This window comes from Artemia franciscana, unplaced genomic scaffold, assembly GCF_032884065.1.
Source record: "Artemia franciscana unplaced genomic scaffold, ASM3288406v1 Scaffold_1170, whole genome shotgun sequence".
Taxonomy (NCBI): domain Eukaryota; kingdom Metazoa; phylum Arthropoda; class Branchiopoda; order Anostraca; family Artemiidae; genus Artemia; species Artemia franciscana.
The window spans coordinates 27,501-53,549 of record NW_027062752.1 but is presented as its reverse complement, the minus strand read 5'-3'; the positions used below and the strand labels follow the sequence as shown (position 1 = coordinate 53,549).

Sequence of the window (26,049 nt, the reverse complement as noted above, 5' to 3'; positions counted from 1 at the left end):
CTGATGCGTAGATAAATGTCCCACAAGTAGCACTGGCCTTGTGTGAAATACGACTAATTTCTGTTATAATTTTTAGCACGCTTATGTCAGTTCTTTTTTGGCTGGTAAAAATAAACATTTAAAAAAGTGAAAATAGCGAGAAACAAGCATGGTATCAAACAGTCCGTGGTAAAAAAAAACTGTAGTAAGGAGCGACCCCCTTATTTTCTAAAAAGGGGAACAGCCCTTAAAAGTCATTGAATTTTAATTAAAATCACACCATCAGATTCAGCGGGTCAGAGAACCCTGCTGTTAAAGTTTCAAGCTCCTATCTGCAAAAATGTGGAATTTTGCATTTATGCCAGAAGAAAGATCACTTATCTGTGTTTGTTTGTTTTTTTGTTTTGTTTTTTTGTTTATCAGGGGTTACCGTATCGACTCTGTGGTACAAGAATATCGCAAGAGGGATCATTCTAACGGAAATTAAAAGTTCTAGTGCCCTTTTTAAGCGAACAAAAAAATTAAGGGCAACTAGGCCCCCTCCCGCACTAATTGTTTTCCCAAAGTAATCAGATCAAAATTTTTAGATGGCCATTTTGTTTAGCATAGTCAAAAACTTAATAAATACGTATTTGAGGACGACTTAATCCCCCACAGTCGCCGGCGGAAGGGTTGAAAGTTATGAACTTTGTCCATTATTTACGTATCATTATCGTCATCATTTTATTTATAACCCATCACAAAAAAAAAAACTGGGCTGAAAGCCCAGAAAAAGAAAGAGTCAAAATCAAGAAAAGACAAAAAAAGAGACAACAGAAATAAAAACACACTTTGACAAATACAAACAAGGGATAAACAGAAATTACCGAAGATCTTCTGGTATTCGGTAGTGAAATCGGAATGACTTCTGGTATTCGGTAGTGAAATCACAAATACGCTTCTCAATAACTCCAGCTGTGTTTACTAAATGATACTTTCTTTGCAAAAAAGAGTTACTTATCCAATTAGAAAGTTTCATTAAATACTTTGCAAATTTAAAGTAAAGGAAATGAACTTGCTTTCTTTTGCCACAATTAAGTAAAGACCAAACAGGAGCAAGAGCAAGTAAGTGACGAACCGTTAGGCTATTATATAAGTGAGAACGGTGAACTCTACTTAGATACGAAACGATTGAAGCCAGAGAGGCATATGCAGCGCAGCCCGGATCTGACTGGTATAACTTTTGATTGCCAGGTTTACAGTTTAGGTTAGGTTAAAGGTTTGCTCCAATAGGCATACCCAGGTAAGTAAGGCTGCTAGCAAAAGAAAAGCAAAAGCAAAGGAGATGAACTTGATTTCTTTTGCCATAATTAAGGAAAGACCAAACAGGAGTAAGGGCAAGTAAGTGACGAACCGTTAGGCTATTATATACATGAGAACGGTGAACTCTACTTAGATACGAAACGTTTGAAGCAAGAGAAGCATACGCAGCCCGGATCTGACTGGCATAATTTTGATTGCCAGGTTTACAGTTTCTTTCAGGTTTTCTCCAATAGGCATACCTAGGTAAGTAAGGCCGCTAGCAAAAGAAACATCAGAGCCGGATAGACTTGTTGAATTTCTATTCCATATATAGTTCAATGGTAGAACACCTGTTTTATCAAACAGTTCGTGGTAACGAACTGTAGTAACGAGCGACCCGGCTCAATAGTAAACGAAACCATAAAAAACGGATTTTTTGATACTAAGAGATACATCAAAAGAATCAAATTTTCATGCTGATTTTAAATATATAAGTCTCATCAAATTTAGTCTTTGTCTTATTTGCCTTATTTTGGAAAATAGGGGGAAAACACCCCCTAAAAGTAATAAAATCTTAACAAAAATCACACCATCGCATTCAGTTTATCAGTAAACCCCATTGCAAAAATTTATCAGTGAACCCTATTGCAAAAATTTCAAGCTCCTATCGACAAAAATGTGGAATTTCGTATTTTTTTCCAGAAGACTAATCACGGGTGCCTGTTTATTTGTTTTTTTTTCCAGGGGTCATCGTATCGACCAAGTGGTCCTAAAATGTCGCAAGAGGGCTCATTCTAACGGAAATGAAAAGTTCTAGTGCCCTTTTTAAGTGGACAACAAAATTGGAGGGCATCTAGGCCCCCTCCCACGCTCATTATTTCCCAAAGTCAACGGATCAAAATTTTGAGATAGCCATTTGTTCAACATAGTCAAAAATTATAATAACTATGTCTTTGGGGATGACTTACTCCCCCAAAATCCCCGGGGGAGGGGCTGCAATTTAAAAACTTTAACCAGTGTTTACATACAGTAATGGTTATTGGGAAGTGTACATACGTTTTCGGGGGGATTTTTTTGGTTTGGGGGGGGGGGGTTAGGAGAGGAATCAATTTGATAGGATCTTTCCTTGGAGGAATCTGTAATGGGGGAAGAGAAATTCAGCGAAAAGGGTGCAGGATTTTCTAGCATTACTATAAAAAAACAATGAATAAATAAACATTAAAAAGCTTTTTCAATTGAAAGTAAGGAGTAGCATTAAAACTTAAAACGAACAGAGATTACTACGCATATGAGGGGTTCTTCTCCTCCTAGATACTTCGCTCTTTATGATAAAGTATTTTTAGTAATTTCAACTATTTATTCTACGGCCTTTCTGATTCAGGGGTCATTCTTAAAGAATTGGGACAAAACCTAAGCCTTAGTGTAAACAGCAAGGTATTAAGGGGGGGAAAACTCCCTCGTATACATAATAAAAATATAAGAATATAAGTTTGTTAAGTAAGTTAATTCTTTAGTTACGTATATTTTTTAGTAATAAAAACGTTCGTTAAAAATTAAAAGTTATAGTTGCATTTTAAGTAACCAAAAAATTGGAGGGAACCTAAGCCTCCTTCCCCACCCTTTATTTCTCAAAATCGTCTGATCAAACCTAAGAGAAAGCCATTTAGCCAAACAAAGAATCAATATGCAAATTTCATTTTAATAATATATGTGCGAAGAGCCAAAATCAAACATGCATTAATTCAAAAACATTCAGAGATTAAATTTAAAAAAAACTATTTTTTTTAACTGAAAGTAAGGAATGACATTAAAACTTAAAACGAACAAAATTACTCCGTGTATGAAAGGGGCTGTTCCCTTCTCAACGCCCAGCTCTTAACGCTAAAGTTTTTTACTGTTTAATAAAGTAGAATTGAGAGAAAGGGGACAGCCCTTTTCATATACGGAATAGTTTCTGTGTTTTAGGTTTTATTGTCGCTTCTTAATTTCAGTTAAAAAAAAAAAAATTATTTAATTGTACATAGGGACGGTTTTGACGGATTACAATGATTACTCATCGAAAGTTACGAGCCGGAGAAAATCTGCCTTATATAAGAAAATAGGGGGAAACACCCCCTAAAAGTCGTAGAATCTTAACGAAAATCACACCATCAGATTCAGCGTATCAGAGAACCCTACTCTAGAAGTTTCAAGCTCCTATCTACAAAAATGTGGAATTTTGTATTTTTTGCCAGAAGACAAATTACGGGTGCGTGTTGGTTTGTTTGTTTTTTTTTGTTTTTTTTTTTTCTTTTTCCCAGGGGTCATCGTATCGACCAAGTGGTCCTAGAATGTCGCAAGAGGACTCATTCTAACGGAAATGAAAAGTTCTAGTGCCCTTTTTAAGTGACCAAAAAAATTGGAGGGCATCTAGGCCCCCTCCCACGCTCATTTTTTTCCCAAAGTCAACGGATCAAAATTTTGAGATAGCCATTTTGTTCAACATAGTCAAAAACCATAATAACTATGTATTTGGGGATAATTTACTCCCCCACAATCCCTGGGGGAGTGGCTGCAAGTTACAAATTTTGACCAGTGTTTACATATAGTAATGGTTATTGGGAAGTGTACAGACGTTTTCAGAGGGATTTTATTTTGTTTGGGGGGTGGGGCTGAGGGGAGTGTGCTATGTTGGAGGATCATTCCTTGGAGGAATCTTTCATTGGGGAAGAAAAATTCAAGGAAAAGGGCGCATGATTTTCCAGCATTACTATAAGAAAACAATGAAAAATAAACATGAAAACGTTTTTTCAAATGAAAGGAAGGAGTAGCATTGAAACTTAAAACGAACAGAGATTATTACGCATATGAGGGGTTCCAAAAATACTTTAGCATAAAGAGCGAGGTATTTAGGAGGAGATAAATACCTCGCTCTTTATGCTAAAGTATTTTTAGTAATTTCAACTATTTATTCTACGGCCTTTCTGATTCAGGGGTCATTCTTAAAGAATTGGGACAAGACTTAAGATTTAGTGTAAAAAGCGAGGTATTAACGAGGATACAAACCCCCTTGTATACATAAAAGATTATGAAAGTTTTTTACATAAGTTGCTAATTTATAAGTTACGTATGTTTTTTACTAATAAAAACGTTCGTTAAAAATTAAAAGTTCTAGTTGCCTTTTTAAGCAACCGAAAAATTGGAGGGCAACTAGGCCTCCTTCTCCACCCCTTATTTCTCAAAATCGTCTGATCAAAACTAAGAGAAAGCCGTTTAGCCAAAAAAAGAATTAATATACAAATTTCATTTTAATAATTTATGTGCGGAGAGCCAAAACCAAACATGCATTAATTCAAAAGCGTTCAGAAATTAAAAAAAAAAAACTAATTTTTTTAGCTGAAAGTAAGGAGCGGCATTAAAACTTAAAACGAACAGAAATTACTCCGTATATAAAATGGGTTGTCCCCTCCGCAATCCCTCGCTCTTTACGCTAAAGTTTGACTCTTTGCCACAATTCTACTTTTTAAAACAATTAAAAGCTTTAGTGTAAAGAGCGAGGGATTGCGGAGGGGACAACCCAATTTATATACGGAGTAATTTCTGTTTGTTTTAATTTTTAATGCCACTCCTTACTTTCAGCTAAAAAAATTAGTTTTTTTTTATTTAATCTAATTAGCAACAATATTGTTTCCAAAACCAAGAAAGAACTTCAGATTTTACTGTTCTCTAAGTACAGCTTGAAGTTCAGTTCCAGTGTTGCCAGGCTGCCATTTGCTTCAGAGACTTTTTGGTGAAGGAAATCACCGACAAATGCCAGCTTAAGCAATCTAATCGTCTTTACAAATTGGCCGTGACAACACCTGTCCTAGCTGCTACTGCCAAAAGAATATGTAGCAAGCTAAGGTTTGTTAATAATTTGCTAGGAACTGTCTCGAATAGATTCACTCGAGTTTTCGGCAAATGAAAAAGACCTCACCGATGCCTCTGACTTGCCTCTGACTCTGATTGACTGAAAAAAACAAAACAAGATTGCCCAACACTACTCCACTTTGAACAAGGGGTGAAAATAAATTTTGCTGTTTTTAATTACACATTTACGTATGAGGCATTCCACTTTAGTTTCTGATTTGTCTCCATAGATAGGCATAAATGATAAAGGATTAATGTATAATAAATTGTCATGAGTCGTACAATACGATTTTGAAGTCATTTAAATGGACCTCTTCCCCCGGAGCCTGGATGCTTCGAATCACCCTTGCGTGCAGGAATACTCTTAGTCCAATGCATGTGGTATTTTATATTATCTTGCTTATAGAAAAAGGGCCTAAAAGTTTGGGAAACTTATCAGACTAGAAATTTGCCTGAAATAAGAAATATGCTGAAAATAAATCACTGACGCTATCTTGCGTTAAATGTTTTTTTTTGCAATGAACTGCTGCAAAATGCCGTATTAGATACTATACAGCGCTGGGAAGCATAAAAAAAAGAGGTATTAAGTCATCAGGAGGTATAGTAGCTCAAAGTTAACCTACCTAAGTTATTCAGATAGCCCTTGCTTTGATATCCTTCTTATAGTTTACAGATTCTTTACTGTTTTAAGTCAATTAAAAAAAAAAATTGCCCTGTTTTGGGATAGAACAAAGTTCGTTCTTCATACCCAGTAGACAGGCCCTACTTTAAAATATAGGTGACCACCAACAGCACTAGAAACCAAGAGGTGCCAAGTGGGTGACAGACGCAGGGTTGCCAACTAGAACTTTTTAAGTCAAAACGAGACATTCCCATGTGCCTAGACACAATGGCATAAAAGGGAAAAAAGTTATACATATTAGAAATTTGGAATATAAGATGGCAAAACAAAACGAATTTTGTAAATTTTAGACATTAAACGAAACATTTCCCAACATATTATTTAAAAAAATGTCATTCTTCACTTAATTCGTGATTTTTCTCGGTATTTTATTTTTTTAACATCCTCATTTTTTCAAAAATGTTGTAAGTAAGGAATTGTCCCCAAAGTAAGGGATTTACATGTTTATATACATTTCATGCTTATTCAACTAAGTAATCTTGCATGAATGCTTATATGGATTTGTTTTCGTTTTCATCGCATTTGATATGAACTAGCCGCTTTGAAAGAAGTTTGTTTGCAAGGCGTCTTTCGGTTATAACTGGCAAAAAACTAATCTCTAGTTTTTGAGGTTTCAAGATTGAAACATAGTAGTTAAAAATGACATATTTTAAGATGGTCACGGGTTTTAAGAAAACCTGTAAAAATGCAATAAAAAAATTCTGAACTAACATTGCAATACGAAAAGAATGCAAAATTTATATACTTATTCAATTAGCTAAGGCTATGCTTGGCATAAATGGGTTTCTTTCTTAAGAAAACACATAAAATACAAAAAAATTGGAATATTTCGTGATTAGCAATCCAATACGAAAAGAATGCAGAATTTACGTACTCATTCAAATAGCTAAGGCTAAGCTTGGCAAAAATGGGCTTCTTTCTTAAAAAACACATAAAAGTATAAAAAATTCGGAATATTTCATGATTAGCAATCCAATACGAAAAGAATGCAAAATTTATATACTCATTAAAATAGCTAAGGCTAAGCTTGGCAAAAATTAGCTTCTTTCTTAAGAATTTTTATCCATTGACGCAATGTAGAGTCGGTTTCTTTCATAGCTTAGCAAAAGACAAGACAAAGACAAGTGACATAATAGATGGAAAATACATAATTTGGGCTATATATTTGCATATTAGGGGAGGTAAGGGTAAATATTTTGACAGTGTGATTATGTGGCGTAATTTCGTAAAAATAGTGGATGAAAGGAGGGGAGGGGGAGGTGGAGCCTATTTTCCCAAATCAAGAGAAAATGATAGTAAAAACTATAAAAATAAGCCATTTGAAGGTACTATCTAGTACTATTAAATAAAAAAACAAGTTTTTTCAACTGAAAGTAAGGAGCGACATTAAAACTCAAAACGAACATAAATTACTTCGTATATGAAAGGGGCTGCTTCCCCATCAACGCCCCGCTCTTTACGCTAAAGCTTGACTCTTTCTCTCAACTCTTCTTTTTAAAACAGTAAAAAGCTTTAGCGTAAAGAGCGGGGCGTTGATGAGGATGCAGCCCCTTTCATATACGAAGTAATTTCTGTTCGTTTTGAGTTTTAATGTCGCTCCTTACTTTCAGTTGAAAAAACTTGTTTTTTTATTTAATTTCTGAACGTTTTTGAATCAATGCATGTTTTGATTTTGGCTCTCCGCAGAGGAATAATTAAAACGAAATTTGCATTTTTTTTTTGGCTTTCTCATAATCATGATCGAATGATTTTGAGAAAAAAACGAGCGGGGGAGGAAGCCTAGTTGCCCTCCAACTTTTTGGTTAATTAAAAAGGCAACTAGAACTTTAAATTTTTTACAAATCTTTTTATTAGTAAAAGATATACGTAACTTATAAATTAGCTTAAGTAAAGAATTTTTTATTCTTATGTTTTTATTACACATATGAGAGGGTTCGCCCCCTCGTCAGTACCTCTCTCTTTACACTAAATCTTAAATTTTGTCCTAATTCATTAAGAATGACCCCTGAATCACAAACGCCGTAGAATAAATGGTTGACATTACTAAAAATACTTTAGCGTAAAGAGCGAGGTATTACGAGGAGGTGAGCCCCTCATATGGGTAATAATTTCTGTTCGTTTTAAGTTTTAATGCTGCCCCTTACTTCCAGCTGAAAAAAACTTTTTCATATTTATTTTTTCATTGTTTTTTTTTTAAATGCTAGTAAATCCTGCGCTCCCTTCATGGAAATTTTCATCCCCCATGACAAATTCCTCGATGGAAAGTTCCCCCAGTATATCCCCCTCTTCTCAACCCCTCCCCCCAACCAAAAAATCCTCCTGAAAACGCCTGTACACTTCCCAATAACCATTACTATATGTAAGCACTGGTCAAAGTTTGTAACTTGTAGCCCCTCCCACGGGGACTGTGGAGGAGTAAGTCGTCTCCAAAGACATAGTTATAAGGTTTTTTGATTACGCTGAATAACATGGCTATCTCAGAATTTTGATCCGTTGACTTTGGGAAATTAATTAGCGTGGGAGGGGGCCTAGGTGCCCTCCATTTTTTTGGTTACTTAAATAGGGCACTAGAACTTTTCATTTCCGTTAGAATGAGCCCTCTCGCAGCATTCTAGGACAACTGGGTCGATACGATCACCCCTGGGGAAAAAAAAACAACAAATAAACACGCATCCGTGATCTGCCTTCTGGCAAAAAATACAAAATTCCACATTTTTTAGATAGGAGCTTGAAACTTCTACAGTAGGGTTTTCTGATACGCTGAATCTGATAGTGTAATTTTCGTTAAGATTCTATGACTTTTAGATGGGTGTTTCCCCCTATTTTCTAAAATAACGCAAATTTTCTCAGGCTCTTAACTTTTGATGCGTAACGTGATGAAACTTATATATTTAAAATCAGCATTAAAATGTGATTCTTTTGATGTAGCTATTGGTATCAAAATTCCATTTTTTAGAGTTTTGGTTTCTATTGAGCCGGGTCGCTCCTTACTATAGTTCGTTACCACGAACTGTTTGATAAAGTGCTATAAAGGTAAATATATTTTTAAGAAAACTAATCTGTTTCTGTTGATGCTTAAATTATGCAGGATAATTTTAGTTTTGACAAGATTTCGGAAAAAAAATTAAGCTGAGGGGCAAACGGGGTCTGGGGGAAACTGAGGTCTGGGAGGGACAGTTCCTCCCTTCCCCATAGCAAATTACGCCCCTCATTGTGAAGTTAGAAAACAGTTCTTACTTCATAATATACAGATTAAATGTACTTAACACATCTTGCACTCAGACCCACTATAATTTACCCTCACCCCCCTAATGTGCAAATATATATCCCGAATTGGTTTCTAAAGTAGAATATTTTTATCATACTTAGGTATATTTATTAGGATTAGCCTAATTTCCCTTCTTGAGTGTTGTCGCTATATCAGATAAGTATGCAGGATAAATATATCACCCGAACTTCCTTGATTGACTGAGGACATGGTGCTCTCTTAGCTAAGTCTGGCATTGTTAATAAGAGGAGGGGGAGTAATTGAAATTTTAGATAGAATTAGGGAAGAACTTTTCGTCATAAACCCTTTTTGGGTAATTTTATTCAAATAAATTTTATTGTCCCCCATACTTCATGATTTTAACACCTTTTTTTTTCATCTCAACAAAATCCTAACCCTCCCCCAAAGGTTCCATGGTTTGGCACCCCTTTTTTATGAAGTAGTGAGTTTATGATCTTTAAAGTTCGAACTGATAAATCCCTCAGAAAACTCAGTTGATTTTTATTATTCGAAATGAAACAGTCCACCCGCTGAAGACACGCCAAACAAAACACCTTTTCAGAAGGGAAATTAATGTGCTAAGTGCTAGCACACTGCTTATTAGTAGATCAAACTCTCATTGATACAAATAAACAGGTTAGACAGGCTTTGTATGAAGAAGCCTGAGTCAGAGTCTGCGCGTCAGAGTCTGGACTCTTTCCAACATGAATTCTTTGGTTGAGAAAAATCTTGTCTGAGAGTCTGACTTAAACACTTTGGATTGTAGTTGAATTTGAAATGATTTCAGTTTTTTAGATGTAAGTTTTTGTTTTTTTGTTTTTTTCTTCAGTGTATTGAAATGTGGAATAACCGCAATTTTGGGTCATAGTCAACAGACTGATATTGGGGGTAATGTTTATATTAACGGACTATTCTGTCTGCTTAGAAATAAGCTTACCTCTAGGCTATAGTAAGAATTGGATCCTGAATCAAATTTAACATTCATGTGTCAGAAATGAACTTTACCCCCACCCCTATATACACCAATTCAGAGTATGTTCTTGCACATTAAGGGGGATAGGGGTAAAGTTCATAGTTACCTCTATAGTCAGAATTGCGTCCTGAATCCAGATTTAACATTCATTTAGGCTACATCGGAAATAAACTTTACCCCTACCTTTTCTATACCAATTCAGGATATATTTCAATTCAGAGTAAATATTTGTACATTAGGGGTAGCGGCGGGGGAATCTCAAAAAAGATATTAATCTTCAAAAGGAACTATCAAGAGAGAGAGAAAAAAATAGTTAAACACATTTGAAGGTGCTTCCACTATACTTCAACCTAACCTGGGTAAAATTCTAGTTAATTGACTTCTTTCTATCTCAGAATTGATTTAGGTTAGGAAAATGAAACTTTCAGGGATGAATCTACAGACTAAAGTATGTCCCGGGAAGGTATGTTGAAGCAACTATCTCCACTCCTCCCTCTAGAGGTCCCTGACGTTTAAAAATGTGTTTGCTATAAAAGTGAAACCTTGCCAAATAGATATTCTGCTTAATTGAAGTACAACAAAATTGTTTTCAGCTTCATAACTTTGCCCAATTCCATTTTATAAGGTTTTAAAAATAGGCTATGCAAATGCATTTCCTAAATTATAAAAAAAAAAATATTGATATGGCTCAAAATTCTACTCAAATAACAGGAATTGCATTTTCAGAACTAAAGGCAGAGAAAAAGCAACTAGTAACTTAAAATTCAGGTAAAATGTTTTGTCTAAATTTCAATAGGTATAGACCTGTCTTGAAGGCAAATTTCAGGGCTCTCTAAAGGGAGAAGGAGCGGATGTGGGTACTTTTAAATACTTTCCCGGGACATACTTTAGCCTGTAGACCCATCCCTGAAAGTTTCATTTTCCTAGCCTAAACCCTTTCCGAGATACCAAGAAGTCAATTAACTAAAATTTTACCCTAACCTGTTCTGTTCGAGGGATGGGGCAAGTGGGGCAGTTGCTCTGAGTGCCTTGGCATAGAAGGCGTCGCGGCGGGAGAATTGATCATTATAATCTAATTTTTCACTTTAATTTGGCTTTATTTTTCTTATTTTTGAAATGGGAAGCAAGGGGAGGGGGCTATAATTAACTTTTCTCCTGACACCATCAACCCCAGGACCGGTTCTGCCCCCTCTGTTTCCTAATGTGCATATATTTAGCGTAAATTATTGCTTGGGCCATTCCCTAGAAGAGTGGTTCTCAAACTTATTTAGACACTGTACCCCTTTATAACCAAATTTTATTTTAGTTAGCCTACACCTCAGTTATCGCTACAAAGTAAACTATAGATATAATATAGGCTCAATTGAAATTGTCAGTCCTAGAGGTAAAGGGATGGGTTTTTTTTTTGTTAGCCGGCCACTTACCCCTTACAAATTTTGCGTACCCCCAAGGGGTGCGCGTACAACAGTTTGAGAACCACTGGCCTAGAGAACTAACTGTAGAGAAAGGAACATGCTAAGAAAACAATTGTTGTTTCATAACTACTACTACTACTACTACTAATAACTCACTGCAGCACCAAGCCGCCTGAGGCCAACACAGCTACGCACGCTCCTCCTCCAACCTAATCTATTTAAAGCCTCCCTCTTTACACCCTCCCAGGAAGTTCCCATTTCCTTTAAATCCTTATTTATGACATCCTCCCAACCCAGACAAGGACGACCTGCTTTCCGTGTAGCCCCAGACGGTTGGCCAAAAAGGACAATCTTCGGTAATCTGTCATCCTTCATCCGTAGAACGTGGCCTAGCCATCTCAACCTTTCTTTCATTATAGCCCCAGAAAGCGGGATTGAACCACACTTTTCGTACAACCTACTGTTTGAAATACGGTCAGTCAGCCGGGTACCCAGAACAATCCGTAGGCAATTTCTCTGGAAAACATCTAGTAAATTTTCATCTGCTTTTCGGAGTGTCCATGCTTCAGAGCCATATTTGACCACTGTCATCACTGTAGCTTCCAATATTCTAATCTTGGTTTGTAGGCTTATCTTTCTATTCTTCCAAACTTTTTTTAACTGTGAAAAAACACCCTGAGCTTTAGCTATTCTACTTTTAACATCTTCACTGCTCCCACCATCTTTACTAATAATACTACCAAGGTAACTGAAGCTCCCAACCTGATCAATCTTTTCGTTACCTAAGGTCACCTGTTCATCTTCACTTATTCCTAACCTTAGTGACTTAGTCTTCTTAACATTAATTTTCAAGCCTATTTTAGCACCCTGAACTCGTAAAACCTCTAAAAATTCATTCATTTTGCTCACACTTTCATCTAATATGCTTAAATCATCAGCATAATCTAAGTCCAGGAGCGTTCTTCCTCCCCATTTGATTCCATGGGCTCCAATTGCCTTTCCTGTGCTCCTTAAGACGAAGTCCATCAAAATGATCCATATAAAGGGGGATAGAACACAACCCTGCTTAACTCCTGATTTAATACAAAACCAGTTGCTAACCTCATTTCCTAACTTAACCGCAGCAGTATTATTCTCGTACATAGCGCAAATCACTTTAATGTATTTTTCTGGTATACCATATAACGATAAGACCTTTGTTAACGCTGTTCTATCAACAGAATCGAAAGCTTGCTCATAATCGATAAAACTAAGGACCAAAGGTGTTTGACAACGAAGGGACTTCTCAATTATTAACCTAAGAGTGAAAACATGGTCGACACATCCTCTACCTTTTCTAAAACCGCATTGCATTTTTTAACGTCGTAACATTCCAAGTTCCAATTTTCATGTTCTTTAAATCTTTGAAATTATTTTGGCCTCAAGAAAAGCAGTGATCCCGGATACCAGTGCAGGATGGGGACCAACATATCTTCTCAAGTCTACACCGAAGCGCTTAAGCCGGCTTAGAACCGGACAGCAAGAAGTCCCTGGGACCTCCAGTAAGTTGGAGGCTTTGTGCAATCCTGGGCCCATCTTGGTCACAACATGGTTTTCAGCACTTGGCGATGCTCTTCTATCAACAAGAGTCGAAATCCTGCACAGACAGTCCCAAGCCTATTACCTCCGACTCATTATATATTCATGCCTACAAATATTATGCTACTACGGGGAGGCAGCCCATAGTAGATAAATTAGCTAGGAAGAGGTTTTTCAGCCCGAAAACGCCCATCAAAACAAACCAAGCCCAGAAAATTATCCAATACTCAGAATCCCGTACGAGTGCTGTGTTGTTTACTAGGCTATAATTTCCTCGAGGGGCGCCACTCCTCAAGTGGGAAAAATTGACCGCAAGTTTCCCAGTCTTGCAGGTACCCCGAAAGGGTCGAGGCAGCCCTTTACAGAGGCCGTTGTCCATAAATCTGGATCTTACGCCCTGCCGCAGTTGTCCTCCTATAGAGGATCCTCCCACGATGGTGTTCTGCTTCACCATGCAATTTAACCCATTACTGGGAGAAGGTTTGTAACTCATCTGACGTGTGAACACGGCAGTTGGCCCTGCTGAGTGTACATTTGAGGGGCCTTCTTCCTCCTCCACCTGAAATTATGACCCCCAGGGGAGGGTTTCCCAGTTTCTATTATGGGCCCCACTGGGACAAGGTCCTACTTGGCCTAAGCCTCCTATGGAGCTACTCTACCTATCTATAGGGCTTACATATATACATATATATATATATATATATATATATATATATATATATATATATATACATATATATACATATATACACATACATATACATACATATACATACACACATACATATACACATACACACATATACACATACATACACATATACTCACTAACGTGCAAATATATACCCTGAATTGGTATAGGCTAGGTCTGTATATGGTGAATATTAATTTCCTTTCTGATGCAAATGCACAATAACTTTGGATTCAGGATGCAATTCTGACTATAGAGATAAGTATTTTTCTTACTTGAAGTGTATGTGCAGAATTAGAAATTCTGCTGGTACTACAAAAGTAGACCTAAGTAGCCAATTTAGCCTGTCTGAAACATCTCACAAGCCAACACCTTATAAAAAACACCTTTGATAATTTAAATGAATAAGAAAACTTATTAGAAATTCTGCTGATACTGCAAAAGTAGACCTAAGTAGCCAATTTAGCCTGTTTGAAACATCTCACAAGACAACACCCTATAGAAAACACCTTTGAGAATTTAAATGCAGAAGAAAACTTATTAGAGACTCTGCTAATACTGCAAAAGTAGACCTAAGTATCCAATTTAGCCTGTTTGAAACATCTCACAAGCCTACACCCTATAGAAAACACCTTTGACAATTTAAATGAATAAGAAAACTAGTTAAAAACTCTGCTAATACTGCAAAAGTAGACCTAAGTAGCCAATTTAGCCTGTTTGAAGCATCTCACAAGCCGACACCCTGCGCCCCCTTAATTGAAATTATCTTCCCCCATGAGAAGTTTCTCCATAGAAATATCCTCCCACGTACCCCCCCCCCTCAACTCTCCCCCTAAACCAAAAAAATCCTCCTGAAAACGTCTGTACACTTCCCAGTAACCATTACTATATGTAAACACAGGTCAAAGTTTGTAACTTGCAGCCCCTCCCACGAGGACTGCGGGGGAGTAAGTCGTTTCCTAAAGACATAGTTATTAGGTTTTTCGACTATGGTGAATAAAATGACTATCTTGAAATTTTGATCCGGTGACTGTTGGGAAAAATGAGCGTGGGAGGGGGCCTGGGTGCCCTCCAATGTTTTTGGTCACTTAAAAAGGGTACTAGAACTTTTAATTTCTGTTAGAATGAGCCCTCTTGTGACATTCTAGGACCACTCAGTCGATACAATCACCTCTGGAAAAAAACCCAAAAAAACAAATAAACACGCATCCGTGATTTGTCTTCTGGCAAAAATGCGAAATTCTACATTTTTGTAGATAGGCGCTTGAAACTTCTACAATAAGATTCTCTGATACGCTGAATCTGATGGTGCGATTTTCGTTAAGATTACATGCCTTTTAGGGGGTGTTTCCCCCTATTTTCTAAAATGAGGCAAATTTTCTCAGGCTCGTAACTTTTGATGGGTATAACTGATCTTGATGAAACCTATATATTTAAAATCAGCATTAAAATGCGATTCTTTTGATGTAACTTAGAGTTTCGGTTACTATTGAGCCGGGTCGCTCCTTACTACAGTTCGTTACCACAAACTGTTTGATTACAGGCTTTTTAGGAAAAGTTTTTTTGTCTGAATAGCCTACATTTAAAATCTATTTGAAGTGCTTTAAGCTGCCACAGTAGTAAATCCAATCCTCGCTTAGATACCTGGTTCAGGGAATCTGAAATATCAGCTGGAACATTAACTGTAGTATATTAGATACAAAGAATTTTATTAAATTGGCTGCATGGATCTTGATCAGTTGTTCTGTACCTTTATGATTGAGCATACCCTTAATGCTTTGTTTAAGGTTGACGCATCGATCTTTAATGTCAATTTAAAGCTAATTATTTAACTTTATCTAAAAAAATTAGTTGGGGGGAGGGGGGTTGTGGTTTTAAGTTATATGAATATATTCATTCAGAAAGCTGAGGGTGATTAAGAAAAAGGAACATTATTTTGTTTCTTTCATTATAAAGAGACTCATTTTAAATTTACATATGAGTTCATAAAAGGAAACTTTAGATAGTTGTTGCACGAAATTCGCTTTAAATACTACTTAAACCACAAGTTGATAGAATTTTCGTCAGGTCATTCTTACAGAGCCACAGGGGCTTCAATCTTCCTTGGCAGGTGGAGGGTCCTATTGCCACTGTACTTTAGTCACTGGCAGCGCTGATGTGGGCACAATGGATTATCTTTTATATTGTTCTTTATCAAAGCAGTTTGTATAGCCCAAAGTTCAGATCCCAAGCAAATTTATGGCACATGTAGGGCTGACTTCACGTGCCTTTGGATATCCGGCTAGCCACAGAGAGCTAAATACACCAAACGATGGTTGGGTTATCAGCCCTCTTCCTGAAATTCATTGCTACGAATGGAACTAGAATAGCCTCGGATACCTCACTCATTTACCCTAGTGGACCCAGGCCTGCCCAAGAACGTACCTTTTTAACATTGCTGACAAAGGTGGTTTAAACCTGCGGAATAATCATGGTTAACACATTTTGCATATACTTTGCCTCCCTATACTTTGCCCCTCCCCTCTAATGTATAAATATAGCCAAAATTATGTATTTTAAATGCATTCGGCCACCATAACTTATTTTTCCAGTTTTTATTTCGTCACAGTTGATTCAATTTACAGGCACACTCACAGCCTACATAGACATTTTCTATATAGGCTTTGAGTACACGGGTTGAAACAAGAGTGACGCACTGCGAGAATAGCTGGAAAATATATTCGGGTTATATATTTGCGCATCGTCTGGGGGGGCTGGGGGTAAAGTGTAGCGAGGCTAAATGCAAAATGTGTTATACTATTCTTATTCTGTAAACTGTGATTAAAGAATTATTTTCTTAGTATGCTTCCACCTCTCCAGTTAGTTCTCTAGGAAAATACCGTCTGGGTATTTCCCAAGTATTTGGCCACGAACCTCTATTGTTTCAACCCGTGTACTCTAAATCCATGGTTGCCAGTGTTTTGAAGGAAACAGTTTAAAAAATAGAGTTGGGACGAAGTCATACTTTAGCATAAGGAGAATTACTCAGAGGAGGGGACAGCCCCTTTCATATACGGAATAATTTCTATTCGTTTTAAATTGTAATGTTGCTCCTTACTTTTGATTAAAAAAATTTGTTTAAAAAAATTATTTTCTGAAAGTTTTTAAACTAATGCAGGTTTGAATTTGGCTCAACTTACATGAAAAATTAAAACAGAATTTGCATATTAATTTTGGCAAAGTATCCCCCCCCCCCATGTAAAGTTTATTTGGAACGCTCACCTCCAGAAACTACCCTATCAATGTGAAAATCTTCCCGTATAAAATACCCGCTCCCGTACCGGAAAATATTTCCTCGAAAAAATATCTGTATACTTCCCAATAACCAATAGACTATGTAAACACTAGCCAGAGTTCAAAGCTTTTAGCCTTTGCCTCGTAGGTGTTGAGGGGTCAAGTTATCTTTAAAAACGTAGCTATAAATTTTTTTTTAACAATTTTTAACCAAAATTGGCTAAAAGACCTTTCCCCAGGGTCTATTGGTGATCGTGTTATCTCCAGAGCCATAGTTATTTGGCCTTTCAACTATGCTGAACGAAATGGCCATCTCGAAATTTTTACCGGATGATTCTAAGAAAAAGGAGGGAGGGGTGTATTTGCCCTTTAATCTTTTTGGTCTCTTAAAAAGAGCACTAGAACTTCATTTTTCATTCAGACGATCCCTCTCCCAATATTTAAGGACTACTGCGTCGATATCATCACCCCTGAGAAAAAACAAAACAAACAAATAAAAAAACAACAACAAATAAACACGCATCCGTGATCTTTCTTCTGGCTAAAAAGATGTGATTTTCATTAAAATTCTTTGACTTACAGGGGGTCTTTCCCCCTTGTCTCGCATATCAGGCAAATTTTCTCAGGCTGGTTGCTTTTGATGGGTAGACTCAAATTTAATTAGACTTATATTTTTGAAATCATCATAAAAAGCCAGTTCTTTTTATATATCCATTGTTGTCAAAATGCCGTTTTTTTAAGTTTTGGTTACTATTGAGCCGGGTCGTTCCTTATTTACAGTCCATTACCACGAACTTTTTGACTTATTCAAACTAACAAAATTCACCTTGTCTCCGTGGCTACTACTTTCATTGTGATTTGATATTCAGAATGCGGAGTTTTTGTTAACTTTTTAATCTGAGTTGGTAATAAGGATGTATTTCTGGCTTTTAGAAGCCGGATGAGAAACAAGAAGGGGATAACCATAGTTCAAGACACGGATTATAATATTATTGTGGTCCAAGACTCCAAGGAAGGTAAATGACCAAATAGATATAGTAAAGTAGTCGCAATATGGCTGTGCAAAGGATATATCAGGAACGCTAAGAGCATTAAGTTGAAACTCTCAGGGCTACGGCTACTACTACAATTATTAGATGCACTAATAGAGTATAAAGTAAAAACTTTCGAGAAATTTTAGATTGAAAAAAATAAATAAAATGAAAAGGCACAATGTAACTGCTGGTTTTCAAAGTGATAAAGCGCATATTTCTGCAAGTACCATTACAAAGCCGTCCTTAGCGCTCGAAAAAGGAAAAACAAAAGTGAAATGCCAGAAACATTAACTAAAGCCGAAGCATTGAAAATCTCATTCAGAAATTAGATCATACAAGCAGTCTTGCTAGCGATTGATGCAGTCTGTCTAATGACCGGGTTCTTATTAGTTATAGCAACCACGCAAATGTTGGGAGACCGTGAAGTTAGAAAACAATTCTTACTTCATGATATTCAGAATAATTGTAGCTAATCCCGTTTTTCATGCAGACCAGCTGTACTTTACCCCTCCCCCCTAATCTACAAAAACGAAGCCCAAATTATATAAGTCAAATGCATTCTGTCACCTGTCACTTATTTTCCGGTTCTTGTTTCGTCACAGTGATTCAATTTACAGGAACAAAGGTTGAATTAAGAGAGCCGCATTGGGAGAATATCTGGGAAATATATAATTTGGGCTATATATTTGCACATTAGGAGGGGGCTGAGGGGAAGTATAGCGGGTCTGCATGCAAAATATGTTAGCTATAATTATTCTGTTTTCTGTTTTCTAGCTTCACTTCATGAGTGTGGTCGCTATAATTAACTTCCTTGGTGTGGTCGCTATAATTATCAAGTACCCAGATTTGCTTTAAAACTGCGAGCTGGTATTGTTTTCATATTGTATAATTTTTTCCTGGAGAAAGGAAGGAGTGACATTAATACTTAAAAGAACATAAATTATTGCTCATCGGACAATAGGGGAACTAGCCTACCTGTTACTCATCCCTCGATCTTTACGACGAATTAAATAAAAAAAAACAAGTTTTTTTAAATGAAAGTAAGGAGCAACATTAAAACCTAAAACGAACAGAAATTACTAAGTGTATGAAAGGGGCTTTTCCTCCTCAACGCCCCGCTCTTTACGCTAAAGTTTGACTCTTTCTCTTAACTCTATTTTTAAAACAGTAAGAATCTTTAGCGTAAAGAGCGGGGCGTTGAGGAGGAAAAGCCCCTTTCATATACTTAGTAGTTTCTGTTCGTTTTAAGTTTTAATGTTGTTACTTACTTTCATTTAAAAAAAAACCTGTTTTTTTTTAATTTAATTTCTGGACGTTTTTGAATTAATGCATGTTTTGATCTTGGCTCTCCGCACATAAATAATTAAAACAAATTTTCCTATTAATTAATTGCAATTAATCGGAAGATTTTGAGAAAAAAGGAGCGAGGGAGGAGGCCTAGTGGCCCTCCAATTTTTTGATTACTTAAAAAAGCAACTAGAACTTTTAATTTTTTACAAACTTTTTCATTGGTAAAAAATATACATAACTTAAGAATTAATTTACGTAACGAACTTTAATATTCTATGTTTTTATTGCGTGTATGAGAGGGTTCAACCATCGTCAATACCTCGCTCTTTACCCTAAAGCTTAAATTTTGTCCCAATTCCTTAAGACTAACCTCTGAATCACAAAGGTCGTAGAATAAATAGTTGAAATTACTGAGAATACTTTAGCGTAAAGACTGAGGTATAACGAGAAGGTAAACCTCTCATATGCGTAATAATTTTTGTTCGTTCTAAGTTTTAATGCTGCTCCTTACTTTCAGTAGAAAAAACTTTTCATATTTATTTTTTCATTTTTTTTTCAAATAATGCTAGAAAACCCTGCGCCCCCTTCATTGAAATTTTCTTCCTTCATGATAAGTTTCTCCATGGAAATATCCTTCCACGTAACCCCCCCTCAAATCTCCCCCCTAAACAAAAAAAAATCCCCCTTAAAACGTCTGTACACTTCCCAGTAACCATTACTATATGCACACAGGTCAAAGTTTGTAACTTGCAGCCCCTCCCACGGTGACTGCGGAGGAGTAAGTCGTCCCTAAGGACATAGTTATTAGGTTTTTCGACTATGGTGAATAAAATGGCTACCTCAGAATTTTGATCCGGTGACTTTTGGAAAAAATGAGTATGGGAGGGGGCCTAGGTGTCCTTCAATTTTTTCGGTAACTTGAAAAGGGCAATAGAACTTTTAATTTCCGTTAAAATGAGCCCTCTCGCGACATTGTAGAACCACTCAGTCGATACGATCCCCCCTGGGGAAAAAAACAACAAAAAAAAAAAACAAAAAAAAACCAAATAAACACGCATCCTTGATCTGTCTTCTGGCAAAAAATGCGAAATTCCACATTTTTGTAGATAGGAGCTTGAAACTTCTACAACAAGGTTCCCTGATACGCTGAATATGATGGTGTGATTTTTGTTAAGATTGTATGACTTTTAGGGGGCGTTTCCCCCTATTTTCTGAAATGAGGCAAATTTTCTCAGGCTCCTAACTTTTGATGGGTATAACTGATCTTGACGAAACTTATATATTTAAAATCAGCATTAAAATGCGATTCTTTTGATTTAACTATTGGTATCAAAATTCTATTTTGTAGAGTTTCGGTTACTATTGAGCCGGGTCGCTCCTTACTACAGTTTGTTACCACGAACTGTTTGATTTTGAAGTTTTGTCCCAATTCTTTAAGAGCTACTCCGAAATATAAAAAAGCTGTTGAATTTTAATAAGAAAACTCTAAAAGTACTGAAAAATCTAGTGTCTGAAAAAACTTTTATACTCAATATCTGACCTTTTTAAAATCTTGCTGCGGAATCCCCATCTCAGTGTAAAATTCGCTTGCAAAATTCCCTTGAAAACTTTTTTTTCCACAATTTATTCTGTGGAATATCCTTCCCCCCTCGCATAAAACAAACTTTTATGGGCTATGGGGTGTCTTATCAGTCCCATAGACATAGGTATTGGATATTTCTACAATGCTGAATCAAATGGCTCTTCCAAATTTTTATCAGATGACTTCGGGGAAAAAGGAGCTTGGATGGAGGCTAGTCGCCCTCCAATCTCTTTGGTCACTAAAACAGGCCCTAGAACTTTCGATGTTTGTTCGAACAGACCCTATTCCGACATTCCAGGACCGTCGGCTTTATACGATCATCCCTGGGGAAAATTCAACTCAGATCCATAATCTTTGTTCTGGCAAATAACACAAAATTTCATTTGTAGCTATGAACTTGAGACTTTTATAGGAGTGTTCTCTGACATCTAATGAATCTAATATGTTTATATATGTTCATAATATGTTCATAAGCTGAATTTAATAGTGTTATGTTCATTAAGATCATTTGAACTTTTCTCTTTTCTGAAAATAGGGCAAATTTTCTCAGAGTTGCGGCCTTTTGATGGGCAACATTAAAGTTAACAAATTTTTGGTTATTTGGATTGAGCATTGAAGCCAATGCTATTGTTCTATCAATTCTTATCAAAATTCCCTTTTTTACAGCTTTGATTACGTTTGGGCCGAGTCGCTCCTTACTCACTGTTCGTACCACGAACTGTTTGATAAAAAGTAATGCTAGTTTATTCTTGTTGCATTAAATTATAAAACATAGGGTTGATAAAAAATTTCTTATTATCTCTTTTATACCTAAATATTCATATATTTATTTTTAAATTTCAGTTGCCTCCCTTAAAGGTTGTTTTAAGCCATTTTTCGTGGAAATTGAAGTTGTTTTGTCAATCAAAACTAAATGATTTAGGTTTTCAAAGGCATGGAAAGCCAAAGCAGTCGAAATCTTCATTTTTATTTTTAGACGTTAGAGAATTATTCGTACTTTTGTGCTTGCTCAACAACACTCAAGAAGTTTGCTCTGTTTGAGAAAAACCGGTCAACTGTCTGAGAAAAAATTAGTTTTGTCAAACAGTTCGTGGTAACGAACTGTAGTAAGGAGCGACCCGGCTCAATAGTAACCAAAACTCTAAAAAATGGAATTTTGATACCAATAGCTACATCAAAAGAATCGCATTTTAATGCTGGTTTTAAATATATAAGTTTCATCAAGTTTAGTCTTACCCATCAAAAGTTAAGAGCCTGAGAAAATTTGCGTTATTTTAGAAAATAGGGGGACACGCCCCCTAAAAGTCATAGAATCTTAACGAAAATCACACCATCAGATTCAGCGTATCAGAGAACCCTACTGTAGAAGTTTCGAGCTCCTATCTACAAAAATGTGGAATTTTGCATTTTTTGCCAGAAGGCAGATCACGGATGCGTGTTTATTTGTTTTTTTTTTTTTTTTTTTTTTTTTTCCCAGGGGTGATCGTATCGACCCAGTTGTCCTAGAATGTTGCAAGAGGGCTCATCCTAACGGAAATGAAAAGTTCTAGTGCCCTTTTTAAGTGACCAAAAAAATTGGAGGGCACCTAGGCCCCCTCCCACGCTAATTATTTTCCCAAAGTCAACGGATCAAAATTCTGAGATAGCCATTTTATTCAGCGTAGTCGAAAAACCTTATAACTATGTCTTTGGGGACGACTTACTCCCCCACAGTCCCCGTGGGAGGGGCAACAAGTTACAAACTTTGACCTGTGCTTACATATAGTAATGGTTATTGGGAAGTATACAGGCGTTTTCAGTAGGATTTTTTTTGGTTTGGGGGAGGGGTTGAGAAGAGGGGGATATGCTGGGGGAACTTTCCTTCGAGAATTTGTAATGGGAGAAGAAAATTTCCATGAAGGGAGAGCAGGATTTACTAGCATTATTTAAAAAAAAATAATTAAAAATAAAAGTGAAAAAGCTTTTTCAGCTGGAAGTAAGGAACAGCAATAAAACTTAAAACAAACAGAAATTATTACCCATATGAGGGGCTCACCTCCTTCTAATACCTCGCTCTTTACGCTAAAGTATTTTCAGTAATTTCAACTACTTACTCTACGGCTTTTGTGATTCAGGGGGTCATTCTTAATGAATTGGGATAAAATTTAAGCTTTAGTGTAAAGAGCGAGGTACTGACGATGGGGCGAATCCCCTCATATATGTAATAAAAACATGGGAATACAAAAGTTCTTTACGTAAGCTAATTTATAAGTTACGTAAATCTTTTACCAATAAAAAGATTCGTAAAAAATTAAAAGTTCTAGTTGCCTTTTTAATTAACCAAAAAATCGGGGGGCAACTAGGCTTCGTCCCCCGCTCTTTTTTTTATCAAAATCATTCGATCAAAATTATGAGAAAGCCATTGAGCCAAAAAAAAAAATATGCAAATTTCGTTTTGATTATTCCTCTGCGGAGAGCCAAAATCAAAACATGCATTGATTCAAAAACGTTCAGAAATTAAATAAAAAAAAACAAGTTTTTTTAACTGAAAGTAAGGAGCGACATTAAAACTTAAAACGAACAGAAATTACTTCGTATATGAAAGAGGCTGCTTCCTCATCAACGCCCCGCTCTTTACGCTAAAGTTTTTTACTGTTTTAAAAAGAAGAATTGAGAGAAAGAGTCAAACTTTAGCGTAAAGAGCGGGGCGTTGATGAGGAAGCAGCCTCTTTCATATACGAAGTAATTTCTGTTCGTTTTAAGTTTTAATGTCGCTCCTTACTTTCAGTTAAAAAAACTTGTTTTTTTTTATTTAATCTCAATAAAAAACAATACGATGCTAGTATTCCACCACAAACATCAAAAACAAGAAAATCAATAGGGAATTCTTTTCGTAAAAAAGTGGAAATCTAATTTGAATGAGTACCTTGGCCCAATGTCCCAAGGCCGTCCTCAGAAAAAGATAAACATATAAAAGAAGAAAAGCTTACAATAGCAAACGACCAATAAAACTAAAATTGAAATTTTTTCAAACAGCCCCAGTATCCTTACTTCAATGAAGTTCAACCGGGACTCAACCTAAAACAAAACTACCTGACAGGGGAGAAAGGACATGAATAGGTTTGAAACGAGCTTATGTCAAACGTAGGCCTATGATATTTGAGGAATATAGTAGGAGGGGGACAGAGAGCCTGATGATATTTTTGAAATCAATCAGGGATCTCAATATAACAATTATGAACTACTCGTGTGCGGACAAACTATCGTTGATGCCATGCTCAAAGGTGTATCGAATAGTTTCATACTGTTGAGGCAGCTGCAAAAAGAGTGTATCAAGCCGTTCTCGAGGGTAAAATCAGTAGGAATCTGGACGATCAAAGTATCTTTGAATATATTTGCAATGCATTTTCGATATGCTCCGCTGTGTTGGTCGACAATGGACGACCGCTGTATATAAAAATTAAATAAAAAAACAAGTTTTTCTAAATGAAAGTAAGGAGCGACGTTAAAACTTAAAACGAACAGAAATTACTCCTTATATGAAAGGGGCTTTTCCTCCTCAACGCCCCGCTCTTTACGCTAAAGTTTGACTCTTTCTCTTAACTCTACTTCTTAAAACAGTAAAAAACTTTTAGCGTAAAGAGCGGGGCGTTGAGCAGGAAAAGCCCCTTTCATACACGGAGTAATTTTGTTCGTTTTAAGTATTAATGTCGCTCCTTCCTTTCATTTAAAAAAACTTGTTTTTTTAATTTGATTTCTGGACGTTTTTTAATTAATGCATGTTTTGATCTTGGCTCTCCGTACATAAATAATTAATATGAAATTTGAATAATAATTTTTTTTTGGCTAAATGGCTTTCTCATAGTTTTAATCGGAAGATTTTGAGAAAAAAGGAGAGAAGGAGGAAGCCCAGTTGCCGTCCAATTTTTTGATTACTTAAAAAAGCAACTAGAACTTTTAATTTTTTTACGAACATTTTCATTAGTAAAAAATAGACGTAATTTACGAATTAACTTACGTAACGAACTTTTATATTCGTATGTTTTTATTGCGTATATGAGGGAGTTCACCCCTCGTCCATACCTCGCTCTTTACACTAAAGCTTTAAATTCTGTCCCAATTCCTTAAGAATGACCCTTGAATCACAAAGGCCGTAGAATAAATAGTTGAAATTACTGAAAATACTTTAGCGTAAAGAGCGAGGTATTACGAGGAGGTAAACTCCTCATATGTGCAATAATTTCTGCTCGTTTTAAGTTTTAATGCTGCTCCTCACTTTCAGTAGAAAAAAAACTTTTCATAGGCTATATATTTTTTCATTTTTTTTTAAATAATGCTAAAAAATCTTGCGCCCCCTTCATTGAAAGTCTCTTCCCCCATGAGAAGTTTTTCCATGGAAAGATCCTCTCACGTAACCCCCCCCCACCTCAACTCTCGCTCCCAAATCAAAAAAATCCCCGTGAAAACGTCCATACACTTCCCAGTAACCATTACTATATGTAAACACAGGTCAAAGTTTCTAACTTGCAACCCCTCCCACGGGGACTGCGGGGGAGTAAATCGTCCCCAAAGACATAGTTATTAGGTTTGTCGACTATGATAAATAAAATGGTTATCTCAGAATTCTGATCCGGTGACTTTAGGGGAAAATGAGCTTGGGAGGGGCCTAGGTGCCCTCCGATTGTCTGTTGCAGCTAATGTTTCTAATGGTGCAAATGCTGGTAATTGCTCTTGGGTTTGATTCGAATTAAGAGCAGTGAAACTTTTGGAAACAATTTTATAAATTTCTTGTGACATTTGAACTTCCTGAAATGCTTTTTTAACCCCCTTTGTAGTTTCCTTAGCGGCTTCACCAGAATGATCCTTGAAGGATGCTAAGCTAGCTTCAATGACTCGGTGTTCAGAATGCGATCCATAGCAAAGCAACAAGTTGCTAGTGCCTCCTTTAACATCAGTTCTAACTTTTAGGATCTTAGCTTGCCATAGTGGTTTCCCCCAGAAATTTGCTGAAACCAATTCAAACTGCTTAAATGAGGGCATCATAAGAATAAATTAAACCAAGCGTCGATCAGATGTACTTAATTTAAGTGGGACAAGCCCAAAGAAACAGTCACGATCACCCTGTTGTAAGGTAAA

The 26,049-nt window shown here is 36.4% G+C and overlaps 1 long non-coding RNA gene across 2 annotated transcripts in view; it reads left to right on the top strand.

Moving 5' to 3' along the window:
- The window catches only part of LOC136042355 (uncharacterized), a 129,509-nt gene that overhangs the window by 87,740 nt on the left and 15,720 nt on the right, over positions 1-26,049 (top strand). The window contains exon 1 of one of the 2 annotated variants that reach the window (XR_010621276.1): positions 9,786-9,895. The exons of the other annotated variant lie outside the window; for it this stretch is intronic. This is a non-coding gene — a long non-coding RNA (uncharacterized LOC136042355). Of the gene's footprint in view, positions 1-9,785; positions 9,896-26,049 lie in introns of those variants that run through there. 2 annotated transcript variants of the gene reach the window in all.